At 39.3% G+C, this 15,494-nt stretch overlaps 1 protein-coding gene across 3 annotated transcripts in view; it reads left to right on the top strand.

Annotated features, from left to right (window-relative positions):
• Positions 1-391: 391 nt before the first annotated feature.
• The window catches only part of LOC136876445 (uncharacterized), a 222,995-nt gene continuing 207,892 nt past the window's right edge, over positions 392-15,494 (top strand). The window contains exon 1 of one of the 3 annotated variants that reach the window (XM_067150421.2): positions 392-610. The gene's annotated coding sequence lies outside the window, so the exon portion shown is untranslated. The remainder of the gene's footprint in view (positions 611-15,494) is intronic. The other 2 variants (XM_067150423.2, XM_067150422.2) reach the window with 2 other exon arrangements.

Raw genomic sequence — 15,494 nt, 5'->3', positions numbered from 1 at the left:
GTGTCGGTGCGACATAACTTCTGTGGTATTGATATACAGGGGGCACTGCATACAGGAACACGGTGTGGTTAAAATATCAACAAGCTTGTCCGTGGAATTTAGGGAATGTCGAGGAATTTCCATGTCACGAGAGGACTCTTAAAATTACAATGACTGTAAGCAGCAGATTACAGCGTTGGCAGCCCTATCTGCAGTAAAACGTTTTTTATTAAGGTAATTATTGAGTCCCAGTACCGATTTTGAGTGTGACGCATAACTCCATCCACAATATTCTCGCCTACTTGTAATCTATTCTTACCGCCGGTGCAGGTTATTGGCGGAGGGGGCGGGGTGAAGTGGGATGGGGTGGGGGTAAGACCGATTCGCGCGTGAGTGGGCTTCTCTTGTCGCAGGCGATATTAGTGAAGTCACAAGTCACGGTGACCCCACCGAGCGGTGAATGTTGTGCAATCCCAGTCAGGTGTTGATATGAGACACTGTTTAGTGAAGTCGTGTATTAGCCAGCTCAATAGTTCGCGATCACCCCGCAGTGACAAGCGGTTGTTTATATTTCAATCAACGAGAACCAGACTTTAGTGATTTGTGACATTTATTCTCCTGAATATTACAGGTACGTACAGTATATTTTTCTTTAGATCATTTAGCAGTATTCAGAGTGTAGTGTGTTTTAAGTTGTTCTGTGTTTTGATCATGTAACACGAGCATAATATTGTGAATAGCCCTATTCCTTTATGAATTGCTGTATATTTTCCTTAGGATTTGTAAACCGTAATCTGAAGTACGGTTATTATACTTAAGTACGTAGTCAGAAGTGTAGTTTATACCATATTTCTGATCAGATTCCAACTAACTGATAATTTAGTCCTACATGGCGTTTTAGTTTACATCCATTCCTAACCTCAATTTGTCATAAAATGATGTAGCAAATCATAACCTTACGTAACGCTCTGTGAAGTGTCTCTTCTTTACAGTACGTCCTTAAGCTAACAATGTAATACAGTACAGTCATCGTAATTCTCTTACTTTTAACTTAACTGAGAGAAACAGTATCGTCTTTCAAATAGCCTTCTTTGTAAGAAGTGCATAGTAAAATAGGCCTAGTAGGATATAGTGTACAGTATGTGTTTAATTTCGGAGGTAGTAGGCCCTATGAATATTTTCGTGGGTTATTGAACGATCAGTGTTGTAAAGTTGTACGGTAGCCTATCTTGTCCTGAATGATTTAGGCTCTTAACTTTCTCCGATTTGGTCAATTTTATTACCATGTATTTTCAGTCATTGTAATTCTTGAATTTTCTTGGGGTTTTTAGTCTAATGATCATGGTGCGAAATCACACCGATGATTTTATCTCAAAGGTTCTCCCCCACGAAAATTGCCCGGGGAGGGGATACCGGTACTTCCACCAAAAAAATGAGGAAATGTAACTTAACACATATACTACTGAAATTAGTGTATTTACTGTGCATCTTATCATAAAAACAACAACAATAATACACATAAGATAGAAATAATAGGATGACTGCCAGACCTTGAGCAATAAAACAATGCAGCGGTGGCAACTCTGCACATGCAGCCTATTTTTCATGTGTTCACTCTGGCAAGTCCATCTGAGACCCGAGAATAATTTTCTATCGAACATCATTCTTATTATAACAACGGAATTCAAACAAAAACATTTTCAATTTACATTTTTCTGGGGGAGGGGGTAATTTACTTACAAGGGAATTGTATACCCATCCCCGGCCGGGTATTGCTTGAAATAAACACAAATAGGTAAGCCATATGATCCTTCTCCCCCCACCATTTCTTTTCCGATTTCGCACCCTGCTTTTTTTTTTTTTTTTTTTTTTTTTTCCGTAAATTTTTCTGTATTTGGTGTAGTGGGGCATACCACATGGGCTGTTTTGGCAAATAAAGCAGCTCAGAAATTCTCTACTTCGATTACCATCTATGAAAATAGTCATCCCGTACTTTTTAAGTTATTGCATTACCTGCCTTTAAGATTTCGACTCAGTTCTAGAATGGTATTTAAGAAGTAACTTGAACTACTTTTGAACTACTTCGTATAGTGGCATATATATGGTTCTTCTGTTATCATCCTTCGCGCAAACTGATTAAAAGAGAGGAATAGAGGGGAGGGACCAAGCAATAAAGCCTGACAGGTGCAAAGGAACTTTTGCTTGATGATACCTGTTGCTTAAAGGGGCCTAACATCTAGGTTATTGGCCTTAAAGGAACTTTAAAAATTCAAATCAAAATATATTGTTGCATAAACACTGTTTATCCTATTTCATTAAGGGATCTTCTTGTATCAAGTTTTCGATTAAATTGTAGGGTATTCTCGCCTAAGCATTCATACAGGGCAATGCAGGTTAGCATTATTTGCATTAATGTCCCACTGATACGAGTAGGATTAAATTATATTTACATGGTCGTGTATTTTTACATACCGGCACCTTTATGCTGGCGTTGTTATTCTGCTACTCTTTTCTCCTCTTTGCCGAGCTCAAGACAGTTGAGCGCTGGCCTTTTGAGTCCAAGATTGCGATGTCGATATCTGCTCAGTCCGGTGGTATTTGAGCGTCCTCGTGTCGGTAGGTTCACTGGCACATAAAAGAACTCTTGTGAGACACAATTCCAGCTCCTCACGTCTCCGAAAACCGTAATAGTAGTGACGTAAAACTATAATCACCTCTTTTCTGTCTTAGCAGAAAAAAGAAAATGCGAGAATTATTTAAAGACTAAAGCCACACTCGAGTTGTGACTTTTAATTTAACTCTTCAAGGGCTCCGCCCACGTTTTCTGCAACCTTGGATCGGAACACGTAAATATAACTGGAATGAATCAACATATTTGCGAAACGGGTCTGTTGGTTCGGCTATATAGCCTCCTACTACTATGTTGCATCGATTAATGTGTGGTGAATGTGGTAGCGTACATTTGACAATAGTAAATACACACATCATTATTTCTGCTCAGTATTTAAATCATTTCTTATATATTCAGTCCTAGCTATGCTTTCAGTTCTAACATGGTATATATCCCTATCGCAGTCTATGGGACGTCAACAGAGGCGGTTCCGCCGAATGGACACATGCCCATCTGAAAGTAAGAGTTTTTCAAATTTCAGAAAAGTGTAACAGCAGTACCCTATAAACCAGGCAGAAAAAAAAAACACAAGAGCATGATGTGAATGTAACAGTCATTTCACATTATTGTACAGGAAATGGATAAGAGCTTTTTCCATAATACAAACGCCGTTTCTGCTGCTGATCCTTCCTCAGATCTTCAGATTTATTAATGAATTCAAAAATCATCTGTAACTTTGCCAAATTATCAAATCAAGATGAATGAACTATTACTCATGTTATTATTCACAGGTCTCGTATCAGAATCATGCATAAGGGTTTTGACAATACACTTCGAATTTTCGTCAGAAAAGGAAATCAAACGTTGTTTTTAGGGAGATGAAGGATTTAGTAAAAAGTATTAGTTCTTCCTGTGACTACTGCCACTACAGCCACTACAGAACGAAGTTCCTCAACAATGACACTTATCAAAACACACCCGAGAATAACTGTGATTAGTGAACACCTTAGTAACTTAGCAGTGATTTTTAATCGAGAAAGAGAAAAGGTTCCACTTTACGAGTAAATCAAAGGACACCATTGACGAGTGCCTCTCACAGAAAACACGCTGACTTCATTCACCATAGCATGAACCTGTGAGTAATAAATGTATCTCGTACTAATTTTTATCTTTTTATAATTCGGTATAATAATATTACTTTTTATATTTTCCAAAAATGTTTAGAAGCAATTTGAATGATCAGTTAAATATTCTGATAACCTGAACGCATTAATTACATTTTGAATAAACTTTCTTCAGCTTGTCCCAGTTATTTCTGCGGTCGCTGGAGCCACCCAGGCTCATTTTGATTTTGGCCGGGGGTTTAAGACCGGGGTGCCCTTCCTGACGTCACGTGATTCTTGAGATGAGAAACTCGACCCAGGATTGGCCGGGATTCGAACCTCAGCCTTCCGGGTGGGAAGCCAGCAGTAAGCCACTAAGCTAATCACGCCCTCCTATTCATGACCTGCTTTTACATTTGTACAAAAGTGTGCTTACAAGTGACTTTGAGTTTGGGCCCACCCAAAATATTTCGCCTAGAACAGCTACCGAACGCCATTTAGCCATGAAAACACATCAGTCTTGGTGACGTTGGCGGACCTATTAAATAGTCAGTATTTTCTGTTTTCACTTAGGATCTTGAAAAATATATTTGCCCTGTATTTAAATGGTTTCGTATATATTCAATTGTAGGTATGCTTTCAATTCCAACAGTATATCCCTGTCTGTTTTGAAAGTAATGGTATTGCCACAGTAAAGTTTCCCAACCGGATCGACGAATACTACTGTATGAGACGAGGCCCAAGTTGAGGGGTGACCTGCACAACTCGTACAGGTGGGGCGTGTCCCATTTCCGTCAAGGACACATCCACAAATTGACCTCCTTACATGTTTGCCAAGTTCCTCTTCCTGACACTTTTTCTAAACAACGTAATGTCCGTCGAGAAATTTACGGTTTTGCCCCATGGCCTTTGCTACTACTCCAACCTGATGACTATTTAGGTCACGAATACCATTAGTGAAAATAGGTTGCATCTGTGTACAGTTTCTAGCATAAATCTAGACCTATGTTCTGTGCCAACCTATAATCTGCGACACCTTAATTATAAATACAGCCTGGCTTCTTGATTAAATGGCCTTCGGTTTGGAAGCTCCTGAGTTCGCTTCCCGGCTGTCTCGGGGATTGTTGATTTTAAATGGTGAGAATGTAACGATGTAATTTCACATTGCTCTGAAGGAAATGGATGAGAGCATTTTCCAGAATACAAACGACATTTCTGTTGATGACCCTTTCTCAGATCTTGCCATTTATTAATACGTTTACCCTCCAAAGTTTGGTTTATCCCCCGGACTCAGCGAGGGATTCCACCTCTACCGCCTCAAGGGTAGTATCCAGGAACGTGAGACATTTGGTCGAGGATACAACCAGGGAGGAGGACCAGTACCTGCTATGCTGAACAGGGGCCTTGTGGGAGATGGGAAGATTAGAAGTGATAGGGAAGGAAGTGTCCGTGGCCTTTAAGTTAGGTACCATCCCGGCATTTGCCTGGAGACGTGGTAAACCACGAAAACCACTTCGAGGATGGATGAGGTGGGAATCGAACCTCCTCTACTTAGTTGACTTCCTGAGGCTGAGTGGGCCCCGTTCCAGTCCTCGTACCTTTTCTCAAATTTCGTGACAGAGCCGGGAACCGAACCCGGGCCTCCGGGGGTGGCAGCTAATCATCTGTAACCGTACTAAATTATCATATCGGGATGGGACTAGGTGTATGTGCCATCCCCAGCATTCCTGCAACTTATACACAGCACCATCATCCACCACAGTAAGAGTGGAAAAACGTCCATTCGGCACTACATCTTTTACGATGTCGGCATGTAAAAGATCTCTGGTAACATTTGGTGTTCACTCGACAAAATTAATTAAAAACTCACCCATAGACGCCCAAGAGAGATTCGGTTTATTCTGCCATCTAGTAGGCCTAGTGTAAAACGCAACATCAAAATTGAGGAGTAGACAGCCGGATGGCGTCTAATTACAAGTGAAACGCTTGCACACAGTAGCCGAGGCCGTAGTTTTATTACCACAGTAACACGGCAGATGCCGTCTTCCCTCAAATCAGTCACCACCGATCTGTATTTAGGGCAGCTCAGGTGGCAGTTTCCGTATTAAGTTGTTTAGCTAGTCTTTTCTTCAAAACTACTGTAATTATAGAATATCTCCGTTGGTGAATTATTCCAATCCCTAACTCCTCTTCCTATAAACGAATATTTGCCCCAGTTTGTCCTCTTGAATTCCAACTTTATCTTCGTATTGTGATCTTTCCTACTTTCAAAAACATCACTCAAACTTATTTGTCTTCTTGGGCATCCGTCTTACAAGGATTGCACAAGACTAGAAATAGCCATGCGAAATAATAATAATAATAATAATAATAATAATAATAATAATAATAATAATTCACAATTTTATAATTGGGTTTATGAGCTTCTTCCGTACAATGTTCATGGAAGAACTATTGTTTAGTACATACGCATACATGCTTCATATATATCGGTATATACTTACATTGTTGACAAATAAATTTGACAGATATTTGAGATATTTACTATACATAAATGGTAAAAATTATTAGTGGACGATTTTCATTAGTCCTCTGTATATGGTGGATGGTTCATGCCAATAAACTTCCTTACTATATGGCAAGTGGCCAGGATTACTGCTTTTTGTAATTCTCTGTAAGTGAGAGGGTGGAGATTAAGAGCTTCAATGCTCCTGTGTAGTGTCTTTGGTATAATACCATTACATCCAGTCACTACTGGAATGATGAAAACATTGTTGAGTTTCCACATTGTTTTTATCTCTGTGGCCAGATCTTTGTATTTGGAAATCTTCTCTGTATGTGTTGATTGGAGGTTGTGAGTATTAGGGCATGCTATGTCAATTATGAAGCAGATTTTCTTGTTTTTATCTACAAAAGTTATGTATGGTCTATTTCAGGTAATAGTTTTATCAGTGATGATACTTCTTTCCCAGTAAAGTTTGTAATTTTCACTTTCCAAGACTGATTGGGGTTTATACTTCCAATATGCTGTGGTACAATGGATTAGGTTATTTTGTCGGGCTAATTTCTGGTGAATGATTTTTGCAATTTGGTCATGTCTGTACTTGTAGTCTGTGTTTGCCATTAATCGACAACCTGAGGTTATGTGCTGGATGGTTTCTGGAGATACATTACATCGCCGGGACAGATCTGAATAGACAGACGGATCATGCAGTATATGCTTGCTGTAGTTCCTTGTGGCAATCACTTGATTTTGTATGGTGAACATGAAGCTCTCTGTTTCTGGGTATATATCCGAGTGTGTCAGCCACTCATGCGACGCTTGTTTGTCGATATATGGCTGATTTAACTCATTTGGATACCGTCCATGAAGAGGTTTCTTTTTCTATAGAACGATCTTTTCTTCATTTGTGGAGAATTACATTGTAAGTGAAGCCGGGTGTTCAGATTGAGGGGTGTAAAACCGTTATCTGCTACAACCATTGCACTATTTAGGGCAGAGGTTTCGGGTTTATGTTTGAGGTAGCACTTTAGCGATGTAATTTGTTCATTGTGTAATTTCTGAAGGTCTATTAGTCCACGACCACCATCCGACTCCTTTACTGGATGGTCAGCGTTGAGATTTTCGGTTCAGAGGGTCCCAGGTTCGATTTCCGGCCGGGTCGAGTATTTTATCTCGTCTGATTAATTCTTCTGACTCGGGGACTGGGTGTTTGTGTTTGTTCCAACTCTTTCCTCTTCATATTTAGACAACATACACCCTACCAACCACCACAGGAACTTACAATGAAAATCCGCAGCCTGTTTCCAGCCATTTGACCGGGTAAGGAATGGAATGAATGAAGCCCCCATCTAGCGGCGAGGATAGGAATTGTGCCGGCTGCCGAAGCCTGTCGCACTCCTCTGGGGCAATGATTAATGAATGGCAGATGAAATGAAATGGTATTGGAGAGTGTTCCTGGAATGGAATATGACAGGGGAAAACTGGAGTACCCGGAGAAAAACCTGTCCCGCCTCCGCTTTGTCCAACACAAATTTCACATGGAGTGACCGGGATTTGAAACTCGGAACCCAGCGGTGGGAGGCCGGCGCGCTGCCGCCTGAGTCGCGGAGGCTCTACAGGAACTTACATTTAAAAAACGTGGCGTCAGGAAGGGCATCCAGCCGTAAAGTACGGCCAAATCCACATGTGCGACATTGTTCGCACCCGTGACTCCACGGATGTGGAAAAGCGGTAGATTATCATTCTTGTTGTTGTTGTTGTTTTGAGTCATCAGTCCATAGACTGGTTTGATGCAGCCTCCATGCCACCCTATCCTGTGCTAACCTTTTCATTTCTACGTAACTATTGCATCCTACATCTGCTCTGATCTGTTTGTCATATTCATACCTTGGTCTACCCCTACCGTTCTTACCACCTACACTTCCTTCTAAAACCAACTGAACAAGTCCTGGGTGTCTTAAGATGTGTCCTATCATTCTATCTCTTCTTCTCGTCAAATTTAGCCAAATCGATCTCCTCTCACCAATTCGATTCAGAATCTCTTCATTCGTGATTCGATCTATCCATCTCACCTTCAACATTCTTCTGTAACACCACATTTCAAAAGCTTCTATTCTCTTTCTTTCTGAGCTAGTTATCGTCCATGTTTCACTTCCATACAATGCCACGCTCCACACGAAAGTCTTCAAAAACATCTTTCTAATTCCGATATCAATGTTTGAAGTGAGCAAATTTCTTTTCTTAAGAAAGCTCTTTCTTTCTTGCTTGTGCTAGTCTGCATTTTATGTCCTCCTTACTTCTGCCATCGTTAGTTATTTTACTACCCAAGTAACAATATTCATCTACTTCCTTTAAGACTTCGTTTCCTAATCTAATATTTCCTACATCACCTGCCTTCGTTCGACTGCACTCCATTACTTTTGTTTTGGACTTATTTATTTTCATCTTGTAGTCCTTACCCAAGACTTCATCCATACCATTCAGCAACTTCTTGAGATCTTCTGCAGTATCAGATAAAATAACAATATCATCGGCAAATCTCAAGGTTTTGATTTCCTCCCCTTGGACTGTGATTCCCTTTCCAAATTTCTCTTTGATTTCCTTTACTGCCTGTTCTATGTAAACATTGAAAAGGAGAGGGGACAAACTGCAGCCTTGCCTCACTCCTTTCTGAATTGCTGCTTCTTTTTCAAAGCCCTCGATTCTTATCACTGCAGACTGATTTTTATACAGGTTGTAGATAATTCTTCGTTCTCGGTATTTGATCCCTATCATCTTCAGAATCATAAATAGCTTGTTCCAATCAACATTATCGAATGCCTTTTCTAGATCTACGAATGCAATGTACGTGGGCTTGTCCTTCTTGATTCGATCCTCTAAGATCAGACGTAAATTCAGGATTGCTTCACGTGTTCCTACATTTCTTCTGAAGCCAAATTGATCTTCTCCCAACTCAGCTTCAACTTGTTTTTCCATTCTTCTGTAAATAATACGTGTTAAAATTTTGCAGGCATGAGATACTAAACTAATGTAAATAAAGAATGGATCACCCCAGGTAAACTAGCTAAATTTTTCTGTATTCTAAGAAACGTGTGGAAGAAGGAAATTAAAATGAGATTAGTAATAACAGAAAGTAATAACAGTACTGGTAAATGATAGTAAATGTAATATACATGAGGATGACTGTACAACAAGAGATCTCGGAAATATCAGATATGTATTCATTATAGAGTTCAAGTCGCTAAGAACTAAGGGCGACTATAGTTATAAGTTTAGTATTATGTTTCTTTTATAGTTGTTCAGTGTTCCTGCATATATTAGATATTGTTTATTTCTAAGTAGCAGATCTAGTTCATCAATATGTTAACAGTAATGAGTTCCTTACAATGAGGTCGTTTGCTGTGTGTTAGCCTGTTTTATTTGCTGTGGGACTGTTAATTAGTTTGTTTTGGCTGCTGTAGTACAGTAGAGTAGGGAGAGGAAGAGATAGGCCTAACCTATCTCAAGCCCAGTGTTGACTCAGTACTTCTGCATGCGTAGATTAGAGTAAGGTGTGATGACAATGAAAGTTACAAGCGCAGCAGAGAGATAATATGATGATTGTACAACAAGAGATCTCGGAAATAGCAGATATGTATGAGTTAATAAGATTTAAAGAAGTATATGGCAGAAGGAAACGAAAAGATATTAGCACTAACTACAAGTATTGTTACTGTTAAATAAGCACTCGCGTCAAATATAGTAATGGAAGATACATGGTGGCATTTAAGCAAGCATTGGAATAGATTGATATACCTGTAAAGGTTATTTAAATGCCTGTGAAGGCGCTTTTCTGACTTGCCTGAAAAGGTTTCACATAATATGTAGTATCTGCTGGAAAGTGGGTATTCACACTTATTTAATTTATTTCTGCTGTGAAGTAGAAGTGTGTGCTTTTTGTTAGTTTGCCGCAAGGTGAGCAGTTACATTGTTTGATAAAGAACATTTTTTTCATTAATTTAAGTGTATAAATAAACTAAGGTAAGATACATGTTGTCCTAGACAATATAGCAATGCTAACGTCTAGGACATAACAAATTTTATTTAGTATAGTTAAACAAATGTAAGAGGAAAATGTAAAATGTTAAGCATGTATCAAATTGAACAAATTGCAATAAAAGAGTGCTCTCTCCCATAATTCCGGAATCCGGAACTATGGGATGGGTGTACTCCATTCTTCTTCTTCTACTAAACTAATGGTGCGGTAGTTTTCACACCTGTCAGCACCGGCTTTCTTGGGAATAGGTATAACAACATTCTGCCGAAAATCGGATGGGACTTCTCCTGTCTCATACATCCTGCACACTAAATGAAATAACCTTACCATGTTGGTTTCTCCTAAGGCAGTCAGTAATTCAGAGGGAATATCATCAATTCCAGGTGCCTTGTTCCTATTTAGGTCATTCACAGCTCTGTCAAACTCTGACATTAAAATTGGGTCTCCCATTTCATCAGCATCAACAACCTCTTCATGTTCCAGAACCAAATTATCTACATCGTTACCTTGATACAACTGTTGGATATGTTCCTGCCATCTTTCTGCTTTGTCTTCTTTCCCTAGAAGTGGCTTTCCATCTGAGCTCTTAATATTCATGCACCTAGATTTCCTTTCTCCAAAGGTTTCCTTGATTTTCCTGTATGCAGCATCTACCTTTCCCAGGACCATACAGCCTTCGACATCCTTGCACTTCTCCTTCACCCATTCTTCCTTAGCTATCTTGCACTTTCTATCCACTTCATTCTTTAATCTATATATATAAAATAGCTTGTCCTGACTGACTGACTGACTGACTGACTGACTGACTGACTGACTGACTGACTGACTGACTGACTGATTCATCATCGCCGAGCCAAAACTACTGGACATAATGAAATGAAATTTTGGGGATACATTCATATTAAGATGTAGGTGCTCGCTAAGAGAGGACTTTTGGATATTCCGTTGCTAAAAGGGTGAAAAGGGGGATGAAATTTTAAAATGAGTGTATCTATATCTCAAAACTTTAAAAGTTTGCAAATGTAAAAATTGGTATTTAGAATCTTCTTTGAAAATAAGGAAACACGTATTTTTTTGTTTTCAGAAAATCCCAATAGGACGGGTGAAAACGCCTTTAATCAGGATACCGGTACTTATATCTCAGAAACTGAAGATATTACAGACCTGAAAATTGGTGTTTTGGATCGCCTTTAAAAATAAAGAAACACGTATTTTTTTTGTTTTTGGAAAATCCAATTAATCGGGGGGTGAAAAGGGGGTGAATTTTTAAAATGAGTGTATCTATATCTCAAAACTTTAAAAGTTTACAGATGTAAACATTGGTATTTAGAATCATCATTAAAAATAAAGAAACACGTATTTTTGTTCCACAAAATCTCAATAGGACGGGTGAAAAAGGGTAAAAAACGGGTTGAATGCCTTTAATCAGGATACCAGTACTTATATCTCAGAAACTGTAGATATTACAGACCTGAAAATTGGTACTTTTGATCTCCTTTAAAAATAAAGAAAGACGTATTTTTTTGTTTCCGGAAAATCCAATTAATGGGAGGGGGAAAAGGGGGTTGAATTTTTAAAATGAGTGTATCTATATCTCAAAACTTTAAAAGTTTGCACATGTGAAAATTGATATTTATAATCTCCTTTAAAAATAAAGGAACACGTACTTTTTGTTTTCTGTAAATCCGAATAGGAGGGGTGTAAAAGCGTGAATAATGGGTTGAATGCCTTTAATGAGGATACATATATCTCAGAAACTGAGGATATTACAGAACTGAAAATTTGTATGTGGGATCTCCTTTAATAATAAAGAAACATTTATTTTTTTGTTTTTGGAAATTCCAATTAATGGCGGTTAAACAGGAGTGACATATTGGGGTGAATTTTTTGAAAGACTATATCTACAGAATATATGAGAAACGTAGAATGATACAGACGTAAAGAGTGGTATTTGGAATCTCCTGTAAACGTAAAGAAACATAGGTGATTTGTTTTTGGAAACTCCTCTTAAGGGGAACTAAAACGGGGGTGAAATTTTAAAATGAGAATTTCTACAGTATATCTAAAAAAAACTGAACATGTTACAGAAGTGAAAAATGATATTTTTTATCTCTATTAAAAATAAAGAAACGTGTATTTTTAGTTTTCGGAAATATCACTTGGGAGGATTGGGGGGGGGGTAAATTGACTGAAAATGGTGTTGAATTCTTTTAATTAGGCTACTGTTATCTCAAAAATGAAGATGTTACAGACGTGAAATTTGATATTTGGAATCTGCTTTAAAAGTAAAGAAACACGTATTCTCTGAAAATCCAATGATGGTGGGGGGGGGGGGGGGAGGAGGTGAAAGAATTGAAAAATTAATTGACTTAATTGTATGAGAATACTTACACCTATTAAAAATTAAAGTTGTTAGGGCCTACAGACGTAAAATTGGTATTTGGATCTCCTTTAAAAACAAAGGAAAACGCGTTTTAGGGGCAAATCATCTTGGGGCCGGGAGTGAAAAGGAGTTGAATTCCTTTCATGAGGACACATAAATCAAAAACTGAAGAAGTTACAGAGTTACAGTCGTGATAATTGGTATTTAGAAGATCCTTTACTATTAAAGAAACAAGTATTTTTGCCGGAAACTACACTTGGGGGGGGGGGGGGGGGGGTAGTGTGAAAGTGAAAAAAGTGAATGATTTAATCTCAAAACTGAAGGTAATAGACGTGAACATTAGTGTTTGGAATCTCCTTTAACATAAAGAAACACGGCTTCTTTTAGTTTTTTTTGGAAGGGGGGGGGTTGGGTAAATAAACTTAACGGCGGTGTGGTGTAAAAGGTGGTGAGACCAATTGATTTTACTGTTCATAATGTATTTATAAGGAACCTCCATTGCTCAGGCGGCAGCGCGCCGGCCTCTCACAGCTGGATTCCGTGGTTCAAATCCCGGTCTCTCCATGTAACATTCGTGCTGGACAAAACGGAGGCGGGACAGGTTTCTCTCCGGACACTCCGGTCTTCCCTGTCAACATTCATTCCAGCAACACTGTCCAATATTTCATTTCATTTGTCATCCATTAATCATTGCCCCAAAGGAGTGAGACAGGTTTCGGCTGCCGGCACAATTCCGATTGTCGCCGCTAGATGCGGGCTTTATTCATTCCATTCCTGACCCTGTCGAATGTCTGGAAACAGGCTGTAGATTTTCGATGTATTTATTCTGATCATAAACCGATCATTTTTAATCTTTCCTGGGTTCGTTTTCAAGAGCCATCTTTTCCTTCGGAGAACGTTCTTAGATTACAGTAGATTCTTCTGGCATAAAAATAAAAATTTAAACACATTTGAAATAAACGATAGGAATGAGATTGACCGTCCAATTTTTCACCTCCATAATAAGGTCAATAATGCACGGAAGTATGTCATTCGTATGGCCAGAAATCCCGCACACTTGCCTACGCGCGACAATGGTGCTGGTCACATTCTCAACAATGACAGTGGCAGCAGATGTAATTCACCGCCAAGTAGCGGTCTTGCATCTTGCTGTGGGGCCCAGAACATCTATAATAATAATAATAATAATAATAATAATAATAATAATAATAATAATAATAATAATAATAATAATCTGGACCGTCGTCAAACGTGCGGACCGCGCTGGAAACTGGTCCTGGACGGTAATGACTAAGAATGCAGTCCGGCCGCGGGTTCAGTATCGCCAAGGCACCCAAGACGACACCACGCTGGATCTCCTCAAGGATTTGATCCATATTAAAAATGCTTATAGGAAAAGATGGCAAAGGTTTAGGGACCCAACTGACCGGGTGGAATACCTGGACCTAGCCCGGGAAGTACGAAATCGATTGCTGGAAAGAAAGATTGAAAAATGGGAGGAAACTTGCCGTAATCTATTAGAAAACGAGTCAGATCGCGAATTTTGGCGTATTCTCTCAGAAAACGAGTCATATCGCGAATTTCGGCGGATTACATATAAAACAATAAGCATTCAATTCTAAGTTTCAGTATAATGCCGTAGCGAAGCACGGGTATCTTGCTAGTCGCCTATATTCTTTTCTGCCTTCTTCATTTCTAGCATTCTTGTATTTTCGTCGTTCATCAATCAGGTCTAGTATCTCCTGAGTTATCCACTGATTCTTAGTTGATCTTTTCTTCCTTCCTAAGTTTTCTTCAGCAGCCGTACTGACTTCATTTTTCATAACTCTCCACTCTTCCTCTATTGTGTTTCCTTCAGCCTTTTCATTTAGTCCTTGTGCAACATGTTCCTTGAAACAATCCCTCACACTCTTTTCTTTCAACTTGTCTAGATCCCATCTTTTTGCATTCTTTCCTTTCTTCAATTTCTTCAACTTCAGATGGCATTTCATGACCTACAAGTTGTGGTCAGAGTCCACGTCTGCTCCTGGGAAAGTTTTGCAATCCAACACCTGGTTTCTGAATCTCTGCCTAATCATAATGAAGTCTATTTGATACCTTCCAGTGTCTCCAGGTCTCGTCCACGTATACAGCCGTCGTTTGTGGTGTTTGAACAAAGTATTGGCAAGGACTAAATTATGATCAGTGCAGAATTCAACCAGCCGACTTCCTCTTTCGTTCCTTTGTCCCAATCCAAATTCTCCTACTGTACTACCTTCTCCTCCTTGGCCTACCACTGCATTCCAGTCTCCCATCACAATTAGATTCTCGTCACCTTTGCATATTGTATTAAATCTTCTATCTCCTCATATATTATTTCAATTTCTTCATCATCCGCTGAACTAGTAGGCATATAGACCTGCACTATTGTGGTGGGCCTTGTTTTGGTGTCTATCTTGACAATAATTCTTTCACTATGCTGGTCGTAGTAGCTTATCCGCTGCCCTATTTTCTTATTCATTATTAAACCAACTCCTGCATTTCTCCTGTTTGATTTCGTGTTGATAATTCGGTAATCGCCTGACCAAAAATCCTGTTCTTCCTGCCAACGTACTTTACTTACACCAACTACATCTAACTTTAGCCTATCCATCTCCCTTTTCAGATTCTCTAACCCACCACAACGATTCAAACTTCTAACATTATTCGCTCCGACTCGCAGAATGTCAGTATCCATCTTCCTGATGATCGCCCCCTCTCGTGTAGTCCCCACCCGGAGATCCGAATGGGGGACTAGTTTACCTCCGGAATATTTTACCCGGGAGGAAGCCATCATCAGTACATCATTCATACAGAGAGAGCTGCATGTCCTCGGGAGGTAGTTACGGCTGTAGTTTCCC

This window comes from Anabrus simplex, chromosome 6 (assembly GCF_040414725.1).
Source record: "Anabrus simplex isolate iqAnaSimp1 chromosome 6, ASM4041472v1, whole genome shotgun sequence".
Lineage (NCBI taxonomy): Eukaryota > Metazoa > Arthropoda > Insecta > Orthoptera > Tettigoniidae > Anabrus > Anabrus simplex.
This window is presented reverse-complemented; position numbering and strand designations above follow the sequence as displayed.